Below are 26,514 nucleotides of genomic sequence, written 5' to 3' on the forward strand. Positions count from 1 at the left end.
TTTACAACTTGGAATATGATGACACATTAAAGAAAAATGAATAAAAGAAGGATAATAAAAAAGAATACAAAAAAATAAGGACATGCATTACAATATGGTAAAATATACTGATTGTCCCTCTCGTATATATATATATATATATAAATGTTCAGTATTTAACTTTCACCTGCATAATTATTTGGAAATAGGACCCATTTTTGAACATTCTTTGCAACGTTCTCAATAGAGGTAGATAAGTTTTGTGCTGTACTGCGAAAGATTAGGGCCAAAGGAACAACATTTCCATAGAAACGAGGAGATAGTGGCTTTCTTTGGGTCCTAAGAGTCAGGTTTGTGGAGAAAACAAAACAAAAACTTCAAACAAGACTTCATTTTAGTAAATTTACATTTACCTTTAAATTCATGCACTGTAAACTATTTGAAAATTGTTTACGTGGCCAGCAAGAACCTCACACTTTGGCAAAACAAAAGAAGTTTCAGTTTCAAATTTCAGATGGCAGGATTGACATTTGAATCAACCAATCAGAGAAGCACGTGGTCAAGTGAAAAAGGAAAATAAAATATCGTATTTTCCAGGCTATTAGTCGCGCTCTTAAGCCTCCAACCTCATCAAAAAACGACCGCGCGCCACACAATCCAGAGCGCCCTATACACGAATCCACTCGGGTGTCCCAGCACGACTTCAGTAAACTACAAAGCCGCACCACCCGCAGCGCACGTAAACACACACGGAGCAGACAGCGACCGCACAGCGAAACACACCCACAGACACACTCATCACTCCACGTCGACGAGGAACGGAACGGAGGAACGAAACAGAAAAAGCGAGTGCAATGTGCCACTTCTAGACACAACTGAACAACTGAGTCACTGCGAACACGCCGACAATCCAGCGGTCCCAGACAGCACCTCCCTACACGCCACAACTGAACAAAGCCCAGAGTCACCGTGAACGCCGCCAAACAAAGTCCCACTGACCCATCCAACTGTTGTGTTTCGTTTAAAGTCCGGTGTGGTTTATTTGTGAAAAAAGTTCGAAAGTAGACCATTTAATGACAATGCGCCTTATAATCAAGAGCGCCCTACAGTGTGGAAAATACAGTAACTAACAATCTCACAAGATCAGTTTCCTCATGTGTGCTCAGTCTTGTGGCAATTTTATTTCACGAGATTTTCTGGCACAAGATCTTTTCCCACAGGAGGTGCCGACTTACAGAAGTTTGCGGATTTGTTTCTTGTATTAAGCTGTTTTAGATGAATTTGCGGTTTAAAATGATTTTATTTTATCTTTTATTATAACATAATGATCCACTGGTGCCATAGATTACAGCTCTATGCAGACACAAGCACAATAGGTCTTCTTGAAGTAATTAAATTAAAGATTTATAATCCAGAGCGCCTAGTAGTTCAGAAAATAGGATACTAAGAAATGGTGCAGATTTCTGCACAATCAATAATCAGACAACTAAACTCGTAATTTATCTCAGGTAAAACAAGTGATATATTTTGTTCTGAACATGTTGCTGTACTTTTTGATTTATGGATACAAGAATTTTCAAGAGATGTTTTCCACATTTAAGAGACAAGTGATGCAAATGAGCAGCTGTGGTTGGATCGCCTCAAGGTTGGAAAGAGTTTTTTTTTTTTTTTTTTTTCTGGAATCAGACCATAGAGTGTCAGTCAAGAACACTGAGAGCTTACTATTGTAGCTTTCTATTCCAACTTCCAATAAGCTCTATTCACGCTCACGGGAAGACGTTGGAAACATGCAGATGATGGCTTCTTGTGTAGTTACTGACACTGGGCATGTGATAAAATCATGGATTCAGCAGCAATTTCTTCACAACCTGCCAAAGTTTTCCAAGGGGGACGTGACTCTAATCGCGTCTTCGATGTCACTTACAGGCAGCTGGTTGTAACGGAACGCTGCAGTGACATCTTTTTTAAAACATAATTATAATACACAAACTAAAAAAAAGAAAACAATGACATGTAGATGAAGAAAACCAGGCAATTTTCTCAGTTTTTTGTCAGTTTTACGATCGCCAATAGAGCCCAAAGGAAGTCATCATCCACGTGTTTCCAATCGTCTTCCGATTTTGTGACATAATCGTGAATACAGCCCAGTCAAAGTATAAAATGTGCTTATCTGGAGCGCCCCCTGGAGGATGGGAGTTGTCAAGTCAACGAAATCTGAGCCAAGCTTTAAAAATCAAATGCCTTTTGTCCAAAGACCATCTCTATTTGCGGATGATTAGATTTGGGTTGTAGTGAGCAGCTGCTGCCAGAAAAGTGTCAGACGAGCAGAGGAACTAATGAGGCATGGGGCAGATGGACGCGGGGCAGATGGGTGGGTAATGACATATCCACAGAAACAAGCAGGTGAAGGACCCACAACCAAAAAGTTACACAGTGCACCTTTAAATTGAGCTTTTTACTGAACTGGCAAATTACTGGAAGTTTTATTTTATTTTACTTTGTGCAAGTAAAATCGACTAGTTTGGCTGCAACCAGTTTAGAGGAGCAAAACAGAAGAGGCGCGTTGTCAAGGTTGTTCTGGACCCAAGGCCAGTGGGTTGGACCCGCTCCAGTCACCCATGACCCCTGGGACCAATACATGAATCATTACCATAGGCTGTATATATAAATGGATGTAGCTAACCTGCTGGCCGATGCATTCCAAACTGGATGTAAGCATGGGCGCGCTTCCAGCTCCATCAACTCTGGCTCCAATTCACTTTATATTGAAAAACTGTCTTCTTTCCTTAACTGCTGCTCTCAGTCTCGTCATTTTGGTCTTAAAATGTTCAGATTAACCCGCTCTGCACGATCCTGGGGTTTTTATTTTTTTTTATTTTGTCCATAAATCAATATATGAACTTTAAAAACAGACAAATCAGGTCAATTCTTTCCCTGAGGTCACTCTGGCTTTAACAAAAGGTTTGATTGACAGTGTTGAGGAGCGCCCACTCCTTTCTAAAACCAGTGGTGCAGTAGAGCCATGCACTCCCCCGCGGGACCCGACGAAAAACAGTGCGGCACGAGACTGAGATGATACTGTCTGGGGCCAGCAGTAGCCTCATTGTTGTGGGGCACCTCTAAAATTATGTTCGCCCCACAGTCACCCACCTTGGTATCACCCTAGACCACAGGTGTCAAACATACATCCCAGGGGCTGGATCAGGCCCTCCAAGACCTTTAATTTGCCCCTCGGCTGATTTTCTACTAAAATATTTTAATTATATTTTCTATTAAAATATTGGTAATTTTCTCCAGTGTGGATATTTATTAATAAAAACATTTTAAGCAGCCTAAACTTGCAGACGTGGTCTAATCTCGCGCACATTTTAGACAATTCTTTTCTGCTTTTCCATGTTTGATACAGCAAAAGAAAGTGAACATCCCCAGCTTACGGGATTTGCGGGCGGGAGGAAGACAAAATATCGCAGATGTGAGCGGGAACGAAAATTACAATTCCTCGCGGGAGCCGGCGGGAGTGGAACTGAAAATTCTGTCTCTACGGTGCAGGTCGGCGTTACCTTCAACAACCACACTCCGGATTGGCTCTTTGTTTGCTACGAAACTCACCATCACAATTCCAAATAACCTGGCTCCAAAGTCGTCTCTTTAATTGCTGTCCTCCACAAGCTTCATCTGACTGGAGCTGAATGCTACAGTCTCTCTAAGTTCGCTTCTTTATACAGTCTACACTTTAAACGCTAAATTCCTTTTTTTTTTTTTACTGCACTGGCAAATTATTATTTATTTTTTTTATTTTTCCTAATAAAATTGACTAGTTTGGTTTAGAGGAGCAAAACAGGATTGGCGCGTTGTCAAGGTTGTTCTGGACCCAAGGCCAGTGGGTTGGAACAGCTCCAGTCACCCATGGCCCCTGCACATGAATCATTACATACTGTACGTTACATCTTTAAACATGCTATAATTCACCTTACATTCCACATATTTTTAGACTTATAGTTTTCGCTCGCCTCCTGAAACAAAAACAGACACAGTGAGGATGCAGCTCCTCACAGCATCATTACTAAACTGTTATCAGAAAACGTTAGAATCATTACATGTGTTACATCCATAAACTGTTTAAAGAAGTGGACTAAAGACAGTGTGACGTTACCCACAGCGTTCGGCTCCAGTCAAATAAAGCTCACTGAGGCAAGCCGTAATAGATCTTTTTCACAACGGCTGGAAGTGTCATGGTGTAGGGTAAACGTCACTTCCGGTTATTGCTTTTCTACGGTAAAATATCTGTGGAAATGTCTTGCGTATTTGCGTCTGCCCCATCGCCAAATCTTCAACCAACAAGGTCGACAAAGGAAATATTCTGTCCTTGAAGAATTTATCCACAAATATCAAGGTAAGAAAGACGAAAGGCGAACTACGGCGACGCATTAGTGAACTACTGAGCAAAACTAACTTTATGGTCATGAATAAAACATAAGTTATAAGTAATTCATTAATAAGTAACTTGTTAACTCAGACTGATTCTACAATTAAAATTAAAAATCGATTTTATGATGTCGATATTGGCGTAGACAGAGATTTGTGCAGTTTAAATGCTACAGATGTTCACAGATTACATGTCGAGCATTTAAACTGCACAAATCTCTCTGTCTATGCCAGGGGTGGGCAAACTTTTTGGCTCGCGGGCCACATAGGGTCCTAAAGTTTGGCTGAAGGGCCGGACAGAAAATAAGACATAATGTGTTAAGAGCTCGACTTCATTACATCATCACGTTTATGTAGACACATAAAAGCGATAAATCTGTTCCACTGCACACGACAGGGAAATAAACATCATGAGCTCAACGTTCACAAATTTGAGTTAAAATAACTCAAAGTCAAACAGTCACACACAGACACCTGTAAATGCAGTAAAACTGGACACTATGAAGTTGCACTTATTGACATTTACATCTCAGAATCTTCAAGTTTTCTAAGTTTTATTTTTACCAACTTAAAATGGAAGCAGTGCAGTCTTATATCTTGAACACCAACTACTTCACTCATGGTCCGAATAACTCCTGTAAGAACACTTTCCCATAAAGCATTGCGGCCAATATAATACGCCGCACCTCAACGTATATGTAGTGCGCCATCTACTGGGAAACGCTGGAAATGCATGACAAATAAAACATCAACAAGGTTTATTTTTGTAATTTCTTCCAGTTCGGCGGGCCGGATTAAAAGGTTTAGAGGGCCATATATGGCCCCCGGGCCGTAGTTTGCCCACCCCTGGTCTATGCCAATATCTATATCACTAAATCGATTTTTTATTTAAATTCTAGAATCAGTCTGAGTGAACAAATTACTTATGTTTTATTCACGATCATAATATTATTTTTGCTCAGGAGTAGTTCACTAATGCGTCGTCGTTGTTCGCCTTTTAAGTTTTCGTCTTTCTTACCTTGATAGTTGTGGATAAATTCTTCATGGACAGAATATTTCCTTTGTGGACGTTGTTGGACGAAGATTTGGTGATGGGGCAGATTTATGAAGCTGGTGGAAAATACGCGAGACATTTCCACAGATATTTTGCCATAGAAAAGCATGAGCGTAAGTGACGTTTACCCTACATCGCCGCACTTCCGACCGTTGTGAAAAAGGTCTATATTTGGAGCAAACTTGGAGCCAGTTCCATATTAAGAAAAATTACTTATTTTACGGACAAAATAGTGAAGTAAAAACACCAGGATCATGTAGAGTGGGTTAATACGAACATTTTAAGACCAAAATGCCGAGGTTCACTGAAGCAGTTACAGAGAAAGTGAAGACAAAAGTGGGTCGATGGAGCTAGAGTCGATGGAGCCAGAAGCGTGTCCATGTTCACTTCATATTTGGATTGAGGCAGTTTATTTATACTAGTATATACAATCTATCAGTCTACATTTTTGACACTGTGGAGGCTCCATTTAAATGTTATTTCTTTGCCTGAAATGTTCCAAAGTAAAAACATATAAACATATTTTCCTTGCATTTGTTCAATTACAGGTGTCAAAAAAACCTTAAAACCATGAATTCTTACCATGTGCGGGCTTGCTTCTCCATAAATCTGATCATAAACCGGTCTATATCGCGATTACCAAGACTATATCTGGAATTTTAATGAACATGCCTTACAGATAATGAAAACCCCAAATCCAGTGTCTCAGAATATCGTTAAAAAAAAGTTTAGAAAGTTCAATTTTCATTATATCCGAATTTTTTGAAATGTACTCGTATTTTTAGAGCAGCAGTTTTCCCCGAAGAATTCCAAAACAAGCCCTCTCCCCGTAAGCCTCCCGGAATAGAGAAACTCACAGTGAGGATGCAGGTTAACAATGCTTTGCTCTGTGTGGCGTGAGATTGCTCCTCAACGCATCATTACTAAACTGTTATCTCACCGAGGCTCGCAGTTTTAGGGGCTGAGTTACATATTAAGACGAGGAACTGATTAAAAATAAAAGTGCCAGGATCATGCATGTAGAGCCGGTTAATACGAACATTTTAAGACCAAAATGAGGAGCCTGACTGCAGCGGTGACAGAGAAAGGCTGTTAGCTGTGTCCATTTATACAGTCTAGAGCACAGGTGTCAAACATACGGCCCGGGGGCCAGATCCGGCCCTCCAAGACCTTTAATCTGGCCCTCGTCTGATTTTCTACTAAAATATTTTAATGATATTTTCTATTAAAATATTGTTAATTTTCTGTGGTGTTTATCACAGCAGCGTCTGCAGTGTCTCTGTACGTGGCCCCTCCCACCAGAGCAGCACAAATGAAGACTTGTCTCTTTCCAAACGCTCTTAAAGGACGATCGTTTTGACTGTTGACCGTGACACCCTCATCAGAAAAATGTCCAACATGAGAAAAGTGGAGCCGAGTGCAGGATTTTACAACAAAAATTTACTTATTCCTATTTACATACAAGTTCATGTTAAAACATTGTGTTGAAATTACATTTTTCTTAAAGTTTCAGGTTGTTCATAATATTATAATATTTTGTAAAAGAAAGAGTTCATCAATTTAAAAAGATTTCTGTAATAGATTTGCTTTTCTCTGCACAAATATTTGAACTTATTGTTATTTTTGGGGTTTATATGACATGAGTTTTCTGGTCCGGCCCCTTTGGGATCAGAGTAGGTTGGATACGGCCCCTGGACCAAAATGAGTTTGACACCACTGGTCTAGAGTTACGTCTTTAAAGCTGCATTGCGTAACCTTTCTGGTAGAGGCTCCGCTACCTCCTTGCTTCCACGGAGATGTTATTGCTATGCTTGGAATATTCTACGGTATGACATTAAACACATCTATCATCAGCATTTTTCTAGCATATTCATTTCGAGTGTTTCTGTTGCTCAAAAATCCGATTATTCTCTCTGTGAATAGGGTTGCCTCTCCGCAGATCTGACCTGTAATGCAGCCTATAGTACTCTCCCATGACATAAATAGGTTTAATCTACTGCGGGACAGAAAATATGGTGGAGGACCGGGCCAAAATGCTTAACTTAATTCTGCTGAATATTAATTGCATTTCTTTATAAAAGTAGTAAATAGTTAAACTGATTCATGAGCCGGTTTCATTTTGTGGAAACCGTCTGACCTAACAGCATTAGGATTCGTTCGCTCAATGGTAGGCGGGTACTTTTTTTAATTTAACCAATTGCTGCTATTTGGTCGTGACGTATGTAATGCTCCAAATCCCGTAGGAAGAAGGGCAATAACGTCTTTCCCCTTGATAAAATTCACCAAACATTCTCTTTGTTTCGGCTTTAAATCCTCGATCTTAGTAATCGTCGCCAACACAGAATGTCTGTCTTCGTCTACATCCATCTCGACCTCTTTGTTTACTGTTGTGCTGTTCCACAAAAGGGACCCAGACAGGCGCTTGAGTTTGTCGTCATGGCTTCGCAGCTCTTCGCTCATTGGCCGGTGCGCGGTCTACAACTTCTGGGGTTCCTGCAAAGCGTCTAGTGTTTCTGATTCCTGACCTAGTCGCTGGAGAGAAATGGAATTCAGCCGAGGCACTAGGTGGCACCAGCCTGGCTAGTAAATAGTAGGGGTGTGCAAAAATATTGAAATATCAATATATCGTTTCGTTTACTGTGATGATACAGTATTGATATCATGAGCTGCTGTTTCGATATATCAGAAAGAGTATTTTTTGGTATATTTTACTCAATCATTTTGTTACAGAGCTACAGTTTTGTTGCTTGTTTAGTTGAAGGAAACTCGTTTATGCGACACATTTGACATTTTCACAGTTTTGATGATTAAAATGTTTGTGTTTCGTATGAACTTTGCACAAGAAGTGGTTTAACAAAGACTTTTAGTATCACAGTCAGGATTTAACCTTTATTTTTTATTGAACTCGGAATAAAATCGGATATAAATATATATCGTATTGAATCATATCGATTGTAAGCTCACTGTATCAAGGTATATATCGTATTGGCAACTTCTAAATGATACCCAGCCCTAGTAAATAGCATTTTTTGACAAGCTGGTAAGAGTTTATATTGTGACTAAGCAATGAAAAAGTGAGATTGCCTTACAAAAACTGTAAAAAAACAAAAAATGTAGCTTTAGTCTATGCATGAGGTAAAATGATCAAATATGTTTATTTTGTAATGCCAAGTTATCTTTATCTTTAATATGTAAGATAAAATAATAATAATAATAATAATAATAATAATAATAATAATAATAATAATAACAGTAATAATAAGAAGAAGAAGAAGAAGAAGAAGAAAAAGAAGAAGAAGATATAATATATTTATCTTTATCTTTTTCGAATTGTCTTGAACATGCTGGTCAGAGTCACTTGGTCTGGTCTAGACAAAACAATAACAGACAGACTCTCTCCTGCAGTACACCTTAAAACATGATATAACTCTTCTCACATTCTACATATTCTTTTAGACAAATCGTTTTCCAGAATTCCCGAAAGCATTCCAAAATATCCCCTCTCCCTGTAAGCCTCCTGAAATGGAGAAAGACACAGTGAGGATCCGGGTTAACAATGCTTTGCTCCGCGTGCCGTAAGATCGCTCCTTACCGCATCATTACTAAACTGTTAGCTGGGAACGCCGCAACAGGCTTCAGTGTCAGGTTGATGTATGTTAAAGTCCTGCGAGACCTAATAGAAGTGGGCCAGAAGGGAGAGCTGCTTTCATTAGCGTGCTCGGGGGATGCACTAACAAGGCCTTATCGCAGTGTAGAACCATGTATCATTAAGGGACTGAGGGGAATCCAACATGCAAACAGCCCCGAGAACGTGTGTGTGTCAACATGATAAAACGTGTTGGGGAAATATCGCTCTGTTGACACGGCGGTGAGTGATGGACGTTTTCTGCTCTGCCGTTAATGTGAAATGTGACCACTGCATGACGTCACGAGGCAGAACAGAGCATTTGGAGATTCGGAGATGTAGACAGACTAATAATAAAGAGTTAAAAACAAGTGTGAGTAAAATAAAACACAACTGCAGGTATGTTTTTGGTGAGGTAATGGCATTTTAACATGGTTTAAAGAGCCCACATGACACTATTTTCTAGACTAAATATTATAAAGTTGTTTCCTCGTCACAAACAGACCCGGAGTTGTGTTTTTGTTTTGTTTCATTCACATGTTTAACACGCAAACCCTGCATATTTAGGCTGAGTTCTTCTCTCAAACTGAAAATACTATGTTCCATTTTGTGATGTCATGGTGTAATAAAGGAGGTGCTCCACTGTTTTTAAACTCAATACACCTTTACTAGAATCAGTTGGATAATTTCCTTTGTTGGGTGTGACGCGTTCCAAAGTAACGTTTTAGAGCAGACATGCCAAAAAATTTGGTCCGCGATATAATTATTTTTGGCCCGCGAGATCATATCAGATATGTTTTAGAGCTGTCCGCCGGCTACAGATAGACTATAGAAACATTATTTACTTAAAATGTAGTTATTATTTTATATTACGCTTGTTCTGGATCCAATGTTTAAACAAAACTATTATTAAACATTTATTTTAATGAGAAAAGGTTTAACATTACACATCTCAAAATAAGAGAAAACATGCAGATGATGTTGAAAATAAATATTTTGTTTGGTCAACAACTTAGTCCCAGTTTTTAATTTTGGCCTTGTGTGAATGTGAGTTGTGTTACCCCTGTTTTAGAGTAACGTAACTACTTTTTTTCATGTAAAAAATAGTGTACTGCAGTACTACTGAAAATTTGGTAATGAAACATAGTTCCTTTTTCAATTCAGTGCAACGTTACTTTTTAGTGCACGCGGGCCGGCCCAGGTTCTGGCAGCGCGACGCAGTTGGGGAGGACAGTCTGCGCGGGGAGCGGGGGTGGCTCGCTTCGCCCGGCGGACAGGGCGCAGCGGGAACCCCCACGGCTCCGGTCCTGGCAGGAGGAGCTGTAAAACACGCCTCGAGCCTTTCCTGGCCGACCCAGAGCCGGTCGCATGCACTGACTCGGAGGAAGCGGGGACCAGCGACGTACGGGGCCAACGACACACAGGGAGAGGTCCCTCGGGGAGGATCCTTCCACTCTCTTGCCCGCTGAGTTGAATCCCCCGAGCAGACTGCGTGGACCCCACCTGTTTACCTCTTAATGGTGTGAACGCTCTTTTCAAAGTTCTTTTCAGCTTTCCGTTGCGATACTTCTACTATCATTCTCATGCTGGTATTTAGCCTTAGATGGAGTTAACCACCAAAAAGTAACAAGTAACATAAAATAGAAGGGTAAAGGTCAGTAAAGTAAGAGATTATTTTTTTAAAGAAGTAACAAGTAAAGAGCAAACATTACTTTTTTAAAGTAACTTCCCCAACACTGATAATTTCAGCCCTAAACCAAAGGTAAAATGAGCTGTCAACATTAAAACTACAGCTTCATGACATCACAAGGTGGAACAGAGCATTTGGAGCTTTGGAGATGTGTACAGACTAATAATAAAGGATCACTCAAAAATGAAATTCATGTAGCCGAAGAATGTGAAGCAATGTTAGCTAGTTTAAATTTGGACAACAATCCCGAAGAAAATTCTGTTTATGAATATGCGAAATGACGAGACTATAGAAAATCTGCTTAGAAGTTCTAGTACTCTGAGGTAAAGCATTATTGATAAACAGGAGGGAAATGTGAAAGAATAGTTATGTGTTATTTTAAATATTATGAATCATTTAAAATCATAAGCATTTGAGTGTGTCTTTATTTAATGTAATTTGATGTCTTAGGGTAAATTCCCTGACAATGACCTCTTATATAAAGCTGTGATTTTTATATTTTATAACTTATCTTTCTATTTTATTTTTACTTGCACGTTTACATTTATATAATTATGTCTTATTTTATTTTGACACTTGTCTCTTGCTCTTTTTTGCTACTTATTTAGAATTATTTTACCATTTATATTTTTGCTCTTTGTTTGTTTGTATATTATATTGTGATGTGTGAGCTACTGTATCCAAATAATTTCCCTTGTGGATCAATAAAGCTTGTCTAAGTCTAAGTCTAAGTGCGAATGAAACAAAACACAGCTCCATGTTTTTTTTTGTTTTTTTTTTGATGAGGCAACAACATTCTCAACACGGTTTACAGCCCACAAGAGTCAGTTTTGAGTAATGTACTGCAGGACCTTTAAAGTCAAGCACAAGGTAACGCAGATTAAAAGGAGTCTTCGTGTCATTAGGGGATAAGGAGACTCCAACATGTAAACAGCCCCGGGAACGTGCGTGTGTGTCAACATGATAAAACGTGTTGGGGAAGGACTGCTCTGTTGACATGGGAGTAAATGATGGGTGTTTTCTGCTCCACTAACCTGCGGAGAGGGGATTGGACCGGGGAGGAGAAATAAGGCAATAGGTTTCAGTTGGGAATTTATCCAAGGAAATACACCTGCTACTACTGGACCTGTCCTGGGAGCCCGTGGTGCTCGGACGAAGGCAGGTGTGGGAAGACAGGTGGTGAGTTGGATAAAAAATAAAAATCATTACGGTTTTTGTGCCGACTTTTTTTTTTAAAGAGCACACGTTACGCAAAATTGGGTCTTGAGAGTGTTAAATGTTCCACTGCATTAATATTTCTAGTGAAGGGTCTCTTGCTTTGTCTAGAATGTTCCACAGTATAGATTAACTTTTCTATCGCAAGGGAGACAAGCAGGTTACATCACTACGCTACATTACAGGTCAGATCAGTGGAGAGTCGGCCCTTTTCACAGAAGGAATTATTGTATTTTTGAACAGTATTAACACACGTAATGAATGAAATGCTGGATGGATGTTTATAATAATGTCATACTATGGAACATTTCAGGCAAAGCAATGACATCTCCATGGAGACGAGCAGGTAGCAGAACCCTCCACCAAAAAAGTTGCGCAGTGCACCATAAAGTCATGTTAGAATGTCAAAAACGCCTCGTCAAACCTGTGTTTTGTTTCGTTCACACATGTTGGGGTAATCCTGGTTTATTAGTCAAAGCTCAAAATGATCTATTCCACCTTGTGATGTCATGAAGAGGTAGTTTTCAAGTTAACAGCAAAATTTATTTATTTTTTTTTACATGTTGTTCAGTAGAGATTGACAGTCCCAGAGTCAAAATGATCCAAATGATTTTAGTGAAGGTATATGGAGTTTAAAAACACAGTGGAGCACTTCCTGTCTTACTAGATGACATCACAAGTTGGAACAGGGTGTTTTCTGTTTGATAAAAGACTATAAATATGCAGGGCTTGTGTGTTAAACATGTGAGAATGAAACAAAACAACTCCAGGTCTGTTTGTGACGAAGAAACAATATTAAAACATCGTGTACCGTATTTTTCGGATTATAAGTCGCACCAGCCAAAAAATGCTTAACGAAGAAGAAAAAAACACATATAAGTCGCAACAAACTATAAGTCGCACTTTTTGGGGGAAATTTATTTTATGAAATCAGAGACCAGGAACCGACATTTCATCTTGAAAGTCAAGTTATAGTAATAACAATAGAACAAAGAACAACAGACTGTTAACGTCACATATGAACAGTTCTTCAGATAAACTATAACATAAACAACAGAACAGAACAAGTTTACCAAACTCTCCATCTCACTCCAAATCACCAAATCCACTGAACTCCCATAGAACTATAATAAATTATTACAGATGCATGGTCTGATCTATGCTGCTGTGTAGTTGTTGTCAGACTCGGTATCAGTTCCAGTTAGAATTATTCTGGCCTTTCTGAATCCCGACAGAATTCTCTTAAGTCCATGTTTTGTCGATTCAAAGTTGCGTGTTGCACTCTCCCTGTTGCCGTGAAGCTGCATTCTCCATCCCCTCCATCCCTCACAAGTTTCCCACTCATTCCAAACTTTCTTTCTTACCGTTTTCAGCTGAATATTTCCCTACTTGCAGCAGGACAGTGGCTTTTTCGCAGTAGAGGGTGAATACAGTCTATGGTGGTACAGGAGCTGCAGATACTGGCACACAAGTCTAGAGCGCCCCCTCAAGGCTGTCAGGGTGAAATTTTTAATATATAAGTCCCACCAGAGTATAAGTCACAGGAAACACCCAAACCATGACAAAAGTGCAGCTTATAGTTAGAAAAATACAGTAATATAGGCCCTTTAATATAAATTATTTCCCTGCTCCTGTAATTGGCTTTACAATTACAGAAACTGGTCCAGGTGGGCTAAATAAAAAGACAGAGCTGCATAATGTTGGGAAAGAATGTAATGGTGATGATTCTGACGAGTATTATAGTAATTATAATTAGATCTGCAGTTTATGTTTGGGAGATTCTGTTCAGGCTGAGCAATTCAAACACACTCAGGCGCAGAAACGGAAACGCGAGCGGCTGAACTACAGTGACACATTTCAGAACATGTTTGTAGGGGTCGAATTAAAGATTTAGCGTGATTTACGATCGAGGTTTCATGTCCCTATCCCTGCGATTCTTGGGCCTCAGACGAAGTAGACCTTAAATGATTGTCTCGTTAGTTGCCAGGTAACACTAACCATTAACTCCAGCACTTTGGTACATGGCAAACCACCACACAAACATACATGGAGTAAGGTTACAGAATCGGTTCACGTGGCATTGGACTTGTTGACATGGCGCTAAATTGTGATTTCTGCTTCACTAACTTGTGGAAAGGCGATTAGACCGGAGCGTGGACAGATACTGCAAGGATGTGTGGGGAATATTCTCCAAAGTAAATCAACAAGAGTGCGCTGTAACTAGAGTGCAAAAATATCGAAATATCAATATATCGTATAATTTAATGTGATGAATCCTGCTGCTGTATCCATATATCGCCAAGAGTATTTTTTGGGATATTTTACTAAATTATTTTGTTACAGAGCTACAGTTTTGTTGCTTGTTCAGTGGAAAGAAACTCATTTATGCGACACGTTTGACATTTTCATTGTTTTGATGATTAAAATGTTTGTGTTTCATATGAACTTTGCACAAGAAATGGTTTAATAAAGACTTTTAGTGTCACAGCCATGATTTAGCTTTAGTTTTTTACTGAAAATCGAGTCGATTTCAAATATATCGTATTGAACCCAAAGTTCGCTGTATCGAGGTATGTATCAGCAATGTCTTAATGATACCCAGCCCTAACCGTAACTGAGGCTGCGTTCAGACTGCAGGGCTTAATGCTCAAATCGGGTTTTTTTGTGAAATATGATGTTTTTGCGAGGTCGTTCTCATTTCCAATTAAATGCGCCTTGTATGTGACTCCAGTGTGAACATTAAACGGCCCAAAAGTGTCCCGCATGTGCACTGGAGACACGATGACGTCAACCGCAGCGAGCGTCTCTGTGTTTACGGAAGTTGTCCAAACATGGACGCAGCATTGAGCACCTGGAGATTTTAAAGTTCCTCTCGTACCGGAGCCAGAACATGAACAACTTACTTGCTTTAAGGAGGAGACTGAGAAGGAGAAGGACGAGGTTTTTGGCCGTGGTGTTTTGTGGGGCAGTGGCAGTGACGTCCGTTGAAAGGAACGTGTGAACGTGGAGTAAGAGCCAAGAGTGGTGAGTGGTGATGTGCTTTGCTTCAGTGACACGGAGTTCATTAACAATTTTCGTATGACGAGAAGAACGTTTGTGTACATTTGTCACTTTTTGATAACGTGTAGGTCGGATGAATGCACTTTGGCCGTTCAGACTGAAGTCACATGTCAAAAGATCAGATATGTATCGGTTTTAGGACCACATATCCAAGTGTCCTGTCATTAAAAGATCATATACAGGTCACATAGGGGCCAAAAAATCTGATTTGGGTCACTTCAGGCTGCAGTCTGAACATAGCCTAAGAGTGCCCTCACACAAACCCTTTAAATAAATAAAAACACACAAATCTGAATTCACCTGCAATGTACACACTCTATCAAACAAGCATCCTTCCACAGACCAAACAGTGAAAGACAAATGGACAACATGTGGGCCTGGATGTAGGTTAACACTCATCGGGACCTCGGGAATCCCTCGGGACTTTTTCCGGGGCTGCAGGAAGCAAAGGAAGGGGGAATATAGATGGAGACAGGGGCCGGGGGAAGGGAGTGTGTTGCCAGGGAATTCTAATGAAGCTACTGCTGGCATTTATACATCTTCAATCTGCTAAAGTTGGAAGTCTCGGTTTCCAAACTTCCCCCACTCACAAGCATTAAGCGGGCTGCTACCGGAATAGATTAGCATAAAGTACCCAGAAGCCTCTCGGAGACTGCACACAGCTCGCTTTATGACTGCCATTGTCGAATAGTTTGCTAAAAATGGCTAGATTAGTTACAAATTATGATGGTTGCACTGTTATATTGTAATACCAGTAAATCAAAAGGTTAATTAAAGGCTCTGTATTACACAAAATGGATTCTCGTGAGCTTTAAGCCATGTTCTAATGCTGTTAACCTCATCAAAATCATGCTGGGGGTGTTCTACATATAGGTATCTCTATGGTGAAATGTTCAGCAGTTACCATGGCGACACAACACACACACTAGTAAACGTTGCCAAAAGATTTTAACTCAAGAAAAACTGCAAAATGGATTTAAACGACACGTTTTCAGGAGCCCATGATTAATCCGAGCATTAAAAAAAAAACCAAAAAAAACTGTTACAACTGTTGTTACGCCAGTTCCGACATCCCTTCATTACGTCATGTCTCTATTTAGACGTGCCGGGTTTCCGACATGTCATATACGGTTTTCTCCGCAGGTAGAACCAGGCACCAGGGGTCATGCGAACCGTGCCTCCTCCCGTGTTTCCCCTGCCTCTAAACCAGAACTAAAACCAGGTCTAAATCAAAACTAAAACCAGGTCAAAACCAGACTAAACCAGAACTAAAACCAGGACTAAACCAGAACTAAAACCAGGACTAAACCAGAACTATAACCAGGACTAAACCAGAACTAAAACCAGGACTAAACCAGAACTAAAATCCAGGACTAAACCAGAACTATAACCAGGACTAAATCAGAAATAAAACCAAGACTAAATCAAAACTAAAACCAGGTCTAAACCAAAACTAAAACCAGACTAAACCAGAACTAAACCAGAACTAAACCAGACTAAACCAGGACTAAATCAGAAATAAAACCAGGACTAAACCAGAACTAAAACCAGGACTAAACCAAAACTAAAACCAGGACTAAACCAGAACTAAAACCAGGTCTAAATCAAAACAAAACCAGGACTAAACCAGAACTATAAACCAGGACTAAACCAGAACTAAACCAGGACTAAACCAGAACTATAACCAGGACTAAACCAGAACTAAATCCAAGACTAAACCAGAACTAAAACCAGGGCTAAACCCAAACTAACACCAGGACTAAACCAGAACTAAAACCAAGACTAAATCAAAACTAAAACCAGGTCTAAACCAAAACTAAACAGGACTAAACCAGAACTAAAACCAGGACTAAACCAGAACTAAAACCAGGACTAAATCAGAACTAAAACCAGGACTAAACCAGAACTATAACCAGGACTAAACCAAAACTAAAACCAGGACTAAACCAGAACTAAAACCAGGTCTAAATCAAAACTAAAACCAGGACTAAACCAGAACTATAACCAGGACTAAACCAGAACTAAAACCAGGACTAAACCAGAACTATAACCAGGACTAAACCAGAACTAAACCAGGAATAAACCAGAACTAAAACCAGGACTAAACCAGAACTAAAACCAGGAATAAACCAGAACTATAACCAGGACTAAACCAGAACTAAAACCAGGACTAAACCAGAACTAAAACCAGGACTAAACCAGAACTAAAACCAGGACTAAACCAGAACTATAACCAGGACTAAACCAGAACTAAAACCAGGACTAAACCAGAACTAAAACCAGGAATAAACCAGAACTATAACCAGGACTAAACCAGAACTATAAACCAGGACTAAACCAGAACTATAACCAGGACTAAATCAGAAATAAAACCAGGACTAAACCAGAACTATAACCAGGACTAAACCAGAACTAAAACCAGGACTAAACCAGAACTATAACCAGGACTAAACCAGAACTAAAACAGGAATAAAACCAGAACTAAACCAGGAACTAAACCAGAACTAAAACCAGGACTAAACCAGAACTAAAACCAGGACTAAACCAGAACTAAAACCAGGAATAAACCAGAACTAAAACCAGGAATAAACCAGAACTAAAACCAGGAATAAACCAGAACTATAACCAGAACTAAACCAGAACTAAACCAGAACTAACCAGGACTAAACCAGAACTAAACCAGAACTATAACCAGGAATAAACCAGAACTAAAACCAGGACTAAACCAGAACTAAAACTAAACAGAACTAAAACCAGGAATAAACCAGAACTAAAACCAGGAATAAACCAGAACTATAACCAGGACTAAACCAGAACTAAACCAGAACTATAACCAGGACTAAACCAGAACTAAACCAGAACTATAACCAGGACTAAATCAGAACTAAAACCAGGAATAAACCAGAACTATAACCAGGACTAAACCAGAACAAAATCCAGGACTAAACCAGAACTAAAACCAGGACTAAACCAGAACTATAACCAGGACTAAACCATGTCTAAAACAGGATTTAACCAAGACTAAACCATGCAGCGCAGACTCTCCTCCCGTACGCCGTGCGGATCGCGTTTTCTCGCAAAGTCCGTGAAAATATTGTCCCGAAAAGTAGTGGGACGCTTGAAAAATAAAGTTTAAGCTGCGATTTAGACACTGAACATTGAACAAACATTATTATTCAGGTGTCCCACTACTTGTGTGTGACTTGATAGTTGTGTTAAAAACATTGAAAAACAACGAAGAGACGCATCCTGGGTAGACTATCACAACTCTCAAAAAAAAAAAATATATGTTGGAATTAGGGCTGGGTATTATTCAGAAGTTGCCGATACGATACATACCTTGATACATAGACCACGACATAATACATATCTCGATACAGTGAGCTTACGATTCAATACAATATATTTCAAATCAATTCAATACGCGTCAGTAAAAATAATGTCTAAACTGTGTTTGTGATACTAAAAGTCTTTGTTAAACCAATCACAAGGTTCATATGAAACACATTTTAATCATCAAAACAGTGAAAATGTCAAATGTGTCACATAAACAAGTTTCCTTTCATTTAACAAACAACAACACTGTGTGCTGGAACAAAATATTTTAGTAAAATATGCTAAAAAATACTTTTGGCGATATATCGATACAGCAGCCCACAATATCGATACTGTGTCATCACATTAAACGACACGATATGTCGATATTTCAATATTTTTGCACACTTCCAGTCGGAATAGCGATTCTAAAAAGTGTCTGAAATAAAACAAACCCCAAAAAGCTGTGCCTTTATCCAACATTTATCCAATTACAGGTGTTTTATAGCTCAATAATACCTAGAAAAACCGTCCTCTCTCCACAGATCTGACCTGTAACTTGGTCTGGTTTGGACTCCATGAAGACAAAAGGTTTCATACCACACTGCGAAACTTTCCAGACAAAGCCATACCATCTCCACGGAGACAAACACCACCAGAAAAGTTCCACAGTGCACCTTTGAACAACATGGGCCTATAGAATGTTGTTATAAATGTCATCTGAAAACCAGCAGCTGCCTGTTTTTGTTTTTTTCTTTCTGTTGTTACATCTGAAAGCACAATTTCCACGAAGAGAGTCCCATGTAGACAGAAATACCCGAGCCTGATTCATGTAATATTCATGAAGCTTGGCACCTGCTACTTCTCTATAATGTCACTTGACTGGCTGATGATGTAACTCAATTTCTACCTGTTGGTGCATAACGTTGACAAAGCCCATTTAGAACGAAAGGGGAATCGGCGGTGAAAGACTGCAGCTACCTGATCAAAGCCTTAGCGCTAAGATGCACACGCGCCTTTTGGACTCTAATTTGATTGTACGAGTCATTTTCCAGTCTGGGGCACATGAAAGTCTACGGAAAAATGGTAGAAAATCGTCTTTTTCCAGATACGCCGACTGGATAAGTATAAGTGACAGCGAAAGGAGTAACCAGCTCGTAACAGGCAGGGTCAGCGCGGGGTAAGTCTGTATAGTCAAAAGTGCTTTACAAACGTGAAAGGAAAAGGTCAACCAGAAGTCTGTGGCTAACGGGGCTTTCAGCTGTTGGTACTTTGCGGTCGGATGTCATCGAAATCCCTGGAGGAGTGGTGATAACTGAGGCACTGTTAGTGGAGTTAGACAGATCTTTGTGATTCTAACTTTTTGTTTGAGCGTCCATCACCTGCTTCTTTCTACGAATACGTCATTCCTCCTCCTAGAATGATCCGCAATTTGACTCCACCTCACATTTATTCGATTACAGGCGATTTTAAAGCTCAAAAATATCTACAAAAACAACCTTTCTGCTTAAGGTTGTTCCGATACGATACTGACTTGATTTGCAACCTGATCATTCTGCGAGAGGACCCGAATGTTTTGGTGAACTATGCCTGGGTAGGGAGAAGTCAGAAGAAACTCTGGTGGAGGCCCGCAGCGGTCCTGACATGCAAATCGGTCGTCCAACCTGGGTATGGTGCGAAAGACTCATCGAACCATCTAGTAGCTGGTTCCTTTCGAAGTCTTCCTCAGGATCGCTCGATGTCTCGGAGTTTTATCTGGTAAAGTGAATGATTAGAAGTCTTGGGGTCGATTTCGGAAAAAGCTGAGATACCGTACATTTTACAGGTATCGGTATTGGTGAGTACTCGGATCAAATGAATGGATTGTGCAATAATTGGAACTGTGCAGTGAATAGAGTGTGCAATATTTTACTTTTTGACCTCCTGTGATCCCAGCCGCTTGGGACAACGGATGGAAATTAGCCTCCGGTGTGTTTACATTCATGTTGTTTGTCCATTAACATGCTCTGCTGATCGCTGATCTAATAACACTATTTTCCACAACGGTGACTAATGCTACCACTAACACCCAGAGCAGATTAAATACAGACTGTGGAGGCTCTTTAGACCAAGACTGGGTCGCAAGAGACTTTTTTTTTTTGGGTCGCCTTGTCACGATCTGCATGTACGTCTGCAATATACAGTACAGCTCTGACACATGCGATTTTCTGTGTTCACAAAAATGAAACCAAAGCACAAAAACAGACTGAATCTGTGTGTTGCGCTCTCCTCCTGAACCCAAGACTGGAACACGCTACAAAAACGCAGACAGACCCACCTATCTCATTAGAAATGTTAAGACATGTTTTGTATAATTTCAAATCTTTTTGTCCTTATTTTATTGACTATTTTGTTCCAATGTTGCTGGTTCAATTGAATGTTGAAAAGAAAAAGAATTGGGCAACATTTAAAGTCCAAATAGGTGACTTATGGATCCTTTTATTGCTGCTTCAATTCCTGTTTTTCATTGTTTAAAACTTGAGTAATACTAATTGTTCAGAGACACGATCACTCAGTCAACAATAAAATATCCTCATTAATGTTCAATAATGCTCAAGTTCAAATCTTTATTTTGTGATTTACGAATAATGTCTATTGACTTGGGTCGTGAAGGTTTGTGACTTTTAAAATATGGGTCCCCAGAAAAAAAATATGGGTCCCCAGAAAAAAAAGCAATAACACATTCATGGAGAAAAGTATTTGATGGTCCCTCCACCAGAAAAGTTACACAGTGCACCTGCACTGGACACATGATTTGCAGATGATTACAATGGACGCTTCTATCGCCGCTCGCTTACGGAGGAAAATGTCACGCTGTCTGGATGAGAAAACGGCGACTCAAGTCTGTGGTGATTTACCTGTGTACTGCAACAATCTACTGTGATTCAGCAAAGTTAAAATTGTAATCGTGTTTTAATTTATAGAGACAGAACTGCAATTTATCAGTTGGAACTTGCACTGTAGGATATTAACATCAAAAAGATATAGAATCTAACCCACATTTTTGGTCCAGTGTAAGCTTAAAGTAGCTTGATTCATCAGCCGGTTTCACTTTGTAGAAACCGTTTGACCTCACAGCATTAGGATTCGTTCGCTTGACGGTAGGCGAGTACTTTTTTTATTTAACCAATCGCTGCCATTTGGTCGTGAAGTAAGTGGTATATTAAGCTTTTCCCAAATCTCGTAGGAAGAAGAGCAATAACGTCTTTCCCCTTGATAAAATTCACCAAACATTCTCTTTGTTCCGGCTTTAAATCCTCGATCTCGGGAATCGTTGACAACACAGAATGTATGACTCTTCGCTGATTGGCTGGTGCCCAAACTCGCACTTCCGGGGTTTTTGCGAAACGTCTATGTACTCCGATTCCTGACCTAGTCGCTGGAGAGAAATGAAATTGCGTGGAGGCACTAGGTGGCACCAGCCTGGCTAAGCTTAAAGGGCCCATCACAAACATACATACGTGGAGTTGTGTTTTGTTTCACACATTTTTATCGCACAAATCCATCTTATTTAGGCTGAGTTCTTCTCTCATGAGGTAATACAGGAAGTGCTCCTCTGTGTTTTTAAACAGCATACATCTTCACTACAATCATTTGGGTAATTTCAGCCCTGGAATTGCCAAATTTGACTGAATTTAAGGTAAAAGACGTTAACTTTAAACTAATGCTTCATGACCTCACAAGGTGGAACAAAGCATTTTGAGTTATTCTGAATTACCGTATTTTCCGGGCTATGAGACGTGCTTCTTAAGCCTCCGAATCCATCAAAAAACGACTGCGCGCCCCAGCACGACTTCAGTAAACTACAAACCCGCACCACCCGCAGCCACACTCATCACTCCACGCAGATGAGGAACGGAACGGAGGAACGAACCGAAAAAGCGAGTGCAATGTGCCACTTCTAGACCCAACTGAACAACTGAGTCACTGCGAACACGCCGACAATCCAGCGGTCCCAGACAGCACCCTCCCTACACGCCACAACTGAACAAAGCCCAGAGTCACCGTGAACGCCACAAACAAACAAAACCACTGACCCATCCAACTGTTGAGTTTCGTTTAAAGTCTGGTGTGGTTTATTTGTGAAAAAAGTTTGAAAATAGACCATTTAATGACAGTGCGTCTTATAATCCAAGAGCGCCCTATAGTGTGGAAAATACGGTACTGTTAAAACTAAGTCTAATATACAAACCTGAAGTTGAAACAAGTAGACAAGTTTAAGTGTGACATTAGCAAAATGTTCTCTCATTATTGTTATTGTGATACTAAAAACTGTTTTTTTTTCAACGTCAGACTGCAGTGCTGGCGAGCTCAGTGTTTATTCCCCCTCAGAGACGACAATCTGAGTCAGCAGGAGAGCTCCACGAGAGGAGAATCATGTCATAATGGTGCCTGCGAGACTGTCCAAACACCGTCCAGGTAATGTTTTTTTTTTTGGTAATGGACTAAATAGCAGCAAGTACTTTTTGATGAAGAAGCCATTAGGGATGTTGTATCAGTTATGAATTTATATCCGTTTTTTACAAAAGCAAATGAGTGATTTTCCCGTTAACTTAAAGCAGATCTATTCTGCAAAATCGACTTTTCAGAGCTTTTAACCGTATTATGGTCCCTTCTCCTTTACATTATTTAAAATGATCTCATAGTTGTATTAGGAGTGATTTGTGCATCTTTGAGCAATCTTTAATCATTTATTTTCTAAACGCTGCTGAGCTGGCTTCTGTAATTTTATGTGTGAGAGTTTTTTGGCAGCACAAATCATCTCTTTCTCGTCAGATCGTGTTAAAGCTTAAGATCAAATATTGTGCTTGAGTCTGTTACATAGTTCAAATGCACAACACCCATGGATCATTACGTTATTATTTACATATTTTAAATCACAATAGTCACCTAAAACGATCTAATTAAAGAAATAGTTTGCAGACAACCGCTTTAGAAAGATGTGGTGGCCAGTGGGAGAGTCGATGTTATGGATTTGTTGAGGCCAGTGCGTAAATGGCTCATATCCTACACGCGACAGAAAGCCGCCCTCTCCACGTGGGACTATTGAAATAAGTAAAGTATCAGAATGTAGGAAAGAGTTACACTCCAACAGGGTAAAGTTAAACCTGTGATATTCTTTCAAATTGTTGACAAAAATTTAAAAACTCATGTCGGTAACGGAGGGAATGAAATATGCAGCACTTTTTGGGCAATAAATCCAAACAGTGATAACTCTTGGTTCTCACTTACATATCCTTAACAAACTGGTTTGAATATTTACTTCATATAGTTTTCTACCATATGGTACAAGATTAGGTTGAAAAACCTCTTAATGAGATGTTTTATTAAGAAAGGTCATGGTAACGGAGGGAAAAGTAACGGAGGGAAAAGTATGCATCATTTGTCAGCTTTTTTCTTCCAAATACTTGAATATTACTTCAAAATGAAAGGAAACTATTTCTATAAAATATGTCAGTCCTTCCAAGCAAATTTTTATCATTTTAAATACTTTTTTTTTTTTTTTTTTTTTTTTTAATCATGTACCCTTCATCAACAGTTCAAAGATGGAATAACACAAGATATGATGAAATACATCCATTTATTTACATGATTTTCAGGTCTTTGAAATTTGGGAAATAATTTTTTGTTCCATGTTTCATACATGGTCTGTTTAAAACATATGTAACTTTAGAACCAAAAATGGTACAGAAAAAAGGTAAACAGTTTCATAAACTAGAGTACATATGTATCTGTTCAATACATTTTTATATCAGATGCATGAACTTGAATTTTTGGCCTTGTTGTTTACTTCTGCTTGACTGCTTGTGTTCGACTGACAGGGCACCTACAACTTTCAAAAATGTCAGATTTTGTGGCGATTTTTCTCATATTTTTAGATCATAAACTTTTTCTCAGCTCAAAAATCCTTCAGTTGTCTTAAAAAACACTTTTTAACCATCAGCTCTGGCTCTGTTCTGCTGCTCTCGCTCTGCTTGACTCAAAGCGATCACGTGACGCATTCGTGCATTCGTAGCCTGACCTGCTTAAAAGCTCGATTTTGCATTATAGTTTCCTCCTTTACTAACTTGAGCAACAGAACTTCTAACAGAGCAGTGCTTACAGTTAGCGCCACACCCCCAGGGAACAAACATTCATAATCGCAGCGACGTTAACGGCTTTCCAAGTTTGCGCGGCTCACTCAACTCCACATCCATTACATTACACACTGTACGTACACACACGAAAACATATAACTCAGTATTTCAGCTTTTCTCTGCTTCAGCAAAAACTCAACCGGCTCTGAATTACCGAGAGCGATATTAAACCCAAAGAAAACCCTATCACGAGACAAGACAGGATATTATGCATGACCCCACCTTCTACTGAGCGCATATTGGAGCCAGAAGAAAAAGGAAAGATTGCATTTCTCTGTTACCGCGGCCTCAGCGGGGAGCTCGATGATGGAACATGGCAATTTAATCTCTCCTCCAAAATAGACAACGGAAAACAAACTGAAATAACCGCTAAACGTGAAAGCGGATTTAACGCCGCTTTTTCTACTGCTTTTCTGTCCTCATTATCATCCAATCAGGACTAAGACTTGGTTTAAAGGGCCTGAATTATGCAAAACTGACTCTTGTGAGCTTTAAAGGTGCACTTTTTTTTTTTCCCGCGGGATCATCTGTGAACTGCTTGTCGCCGTGGAGATGTTTGTCTGAAATGTTTCACAGTGTGGTATTTAAACTTTATCATCACGGAGACAGGTCAGATCTGCGGAGAGGCAGCCATGCTCACAGTCAGAATGCTTGTTTTTCTCTGTATTTTTGAGCTGTAAAACCACCTGTAATTGAATAAATATAAGGTAGAGCTGGTTAATGTCACACTGTGGAACATTCCAGACAGAGCAGTGGCGTATCCATAGAAACAAGCAGGTGACGGACTCCCAAACAAAAAGTTACACAGTGCCCAGGGTTGGGTTTTTTTTTCATTGTTTCATTCACACGTTTGAGTAATCCAGCATTATTAGTCTGTTTACATCACCGTTTCCCAAAGACAGATTATTTTTGGGTCGCTTTGTCACGATCTGCATGTAGGTCTGCAATGAGGCGCACTTAAAATCCCTTCATTTTTCAGAAAAATCATCAGTGCGCCTTATAATCCAGTGCGCCTAATGTATTAATTCTGGTTGTGCTGGTTGATTCTCACACATATTCCACTGAGTCGTGTTCTTTAGTCCGGTTTATTTTGTTGGTTTTTTTTAATCGCTTATAGTTTCTGCAAATTAGCCATGTGGTTTTAAGTTTTGTTTCTGTAAAACGTAAACAAATGTGCGCAAAGCTGCATTAAACACATTATTACTCAGTGTATTTTTGAGTCGTCCTCGTAGGAAACGCGCCTTATAATCCGGTGCACCTTATAGTTCGAAAAACACAGTAATACTAATTGTTCAGAGAGACACAATCACTCAGTCAGCAATAAAATATCCTCATTAATGTTCAATAATGGTCGCAAATTTATTTTGTGATTTACAAATAATGTCTATTGACTTGGGTTGTGAAGATTTGCGACTTTAAAAATATAGGTATAGAAAAAAAGTTTGGGAAACACTTGTCCACATCTCCAAAGCTCAAAATGCTCTGTTCCACCTTGTGATGTCACATAGTTGTAGTTATGAAGTTAACGGCTCCTTTTAGCTTTGCTGCCCCACAAAGGCAAAACACCATAACTCGCCAGTGAGTGTGAAACTGAGAAAAATGACTTCAAAGTTTCTGTTTTGTCCAGACAAAAGTATAATAGGTAGGGCTCCCAAAATTTGACAAATCGTTGCTATAATGAAGAAAAAAATATGTGCCAAGAATAAAGAGTCGTGACAAAAGGCAGTAACTGATATTATCATTATTTGCTTGATGTTCCCCAGACTTCCATCCATTATAAGAACATCTCAAAAGCTCTAGTCATCATGGAGTTTGTTTGAAATGATATAAAAGAACTCTGGATTTCCTGTTTAGTGCTGATCAGGGTCGTGCGGCGACACTTACACAGTTAAACAGTTTGACAGACGAGTGATTATGCAGTAAAGTGTGTACAGTATGAATAAATACACAAAATACTTTCACTTTAAAGATAACT

General features: G+C 39.5%; 1 protein-coding gene across 1 annotated transcript in view; it reads right to left on the bottom strand.

Annotated features, from left to right (window-relative positions):
* inpp4b (inositol polyphosphate-4-phosphatase type II B) overlaps positions 1–26,514 on the bottom strand; it is a 718,149-nt gene that overhangs the window by 376,535 nt on the left and 315,100 nt on the right. The gene's annotated exons all lie outside the window — the stretch shown is intronic.

Source organism: Boleophthalmus pectinirostris, unplaced genomic scaffold, assembly GCF_026225935.1.
Source record: "Boleophthalmus pectinirostris isolate CB_2022bp ecotype Guang Dong unplaced genomic scaffold, ASM2622593v1 HiC_scaffold_22, whole genome shotgun sequence".
NCBI classification, from domain to species: Eukaryota; Metazoa; Chordata; class Actinopteri; order Gobiiformes; family Gobiidae; genus Boleophthalmus; species Boleophthalmus pectinirostris.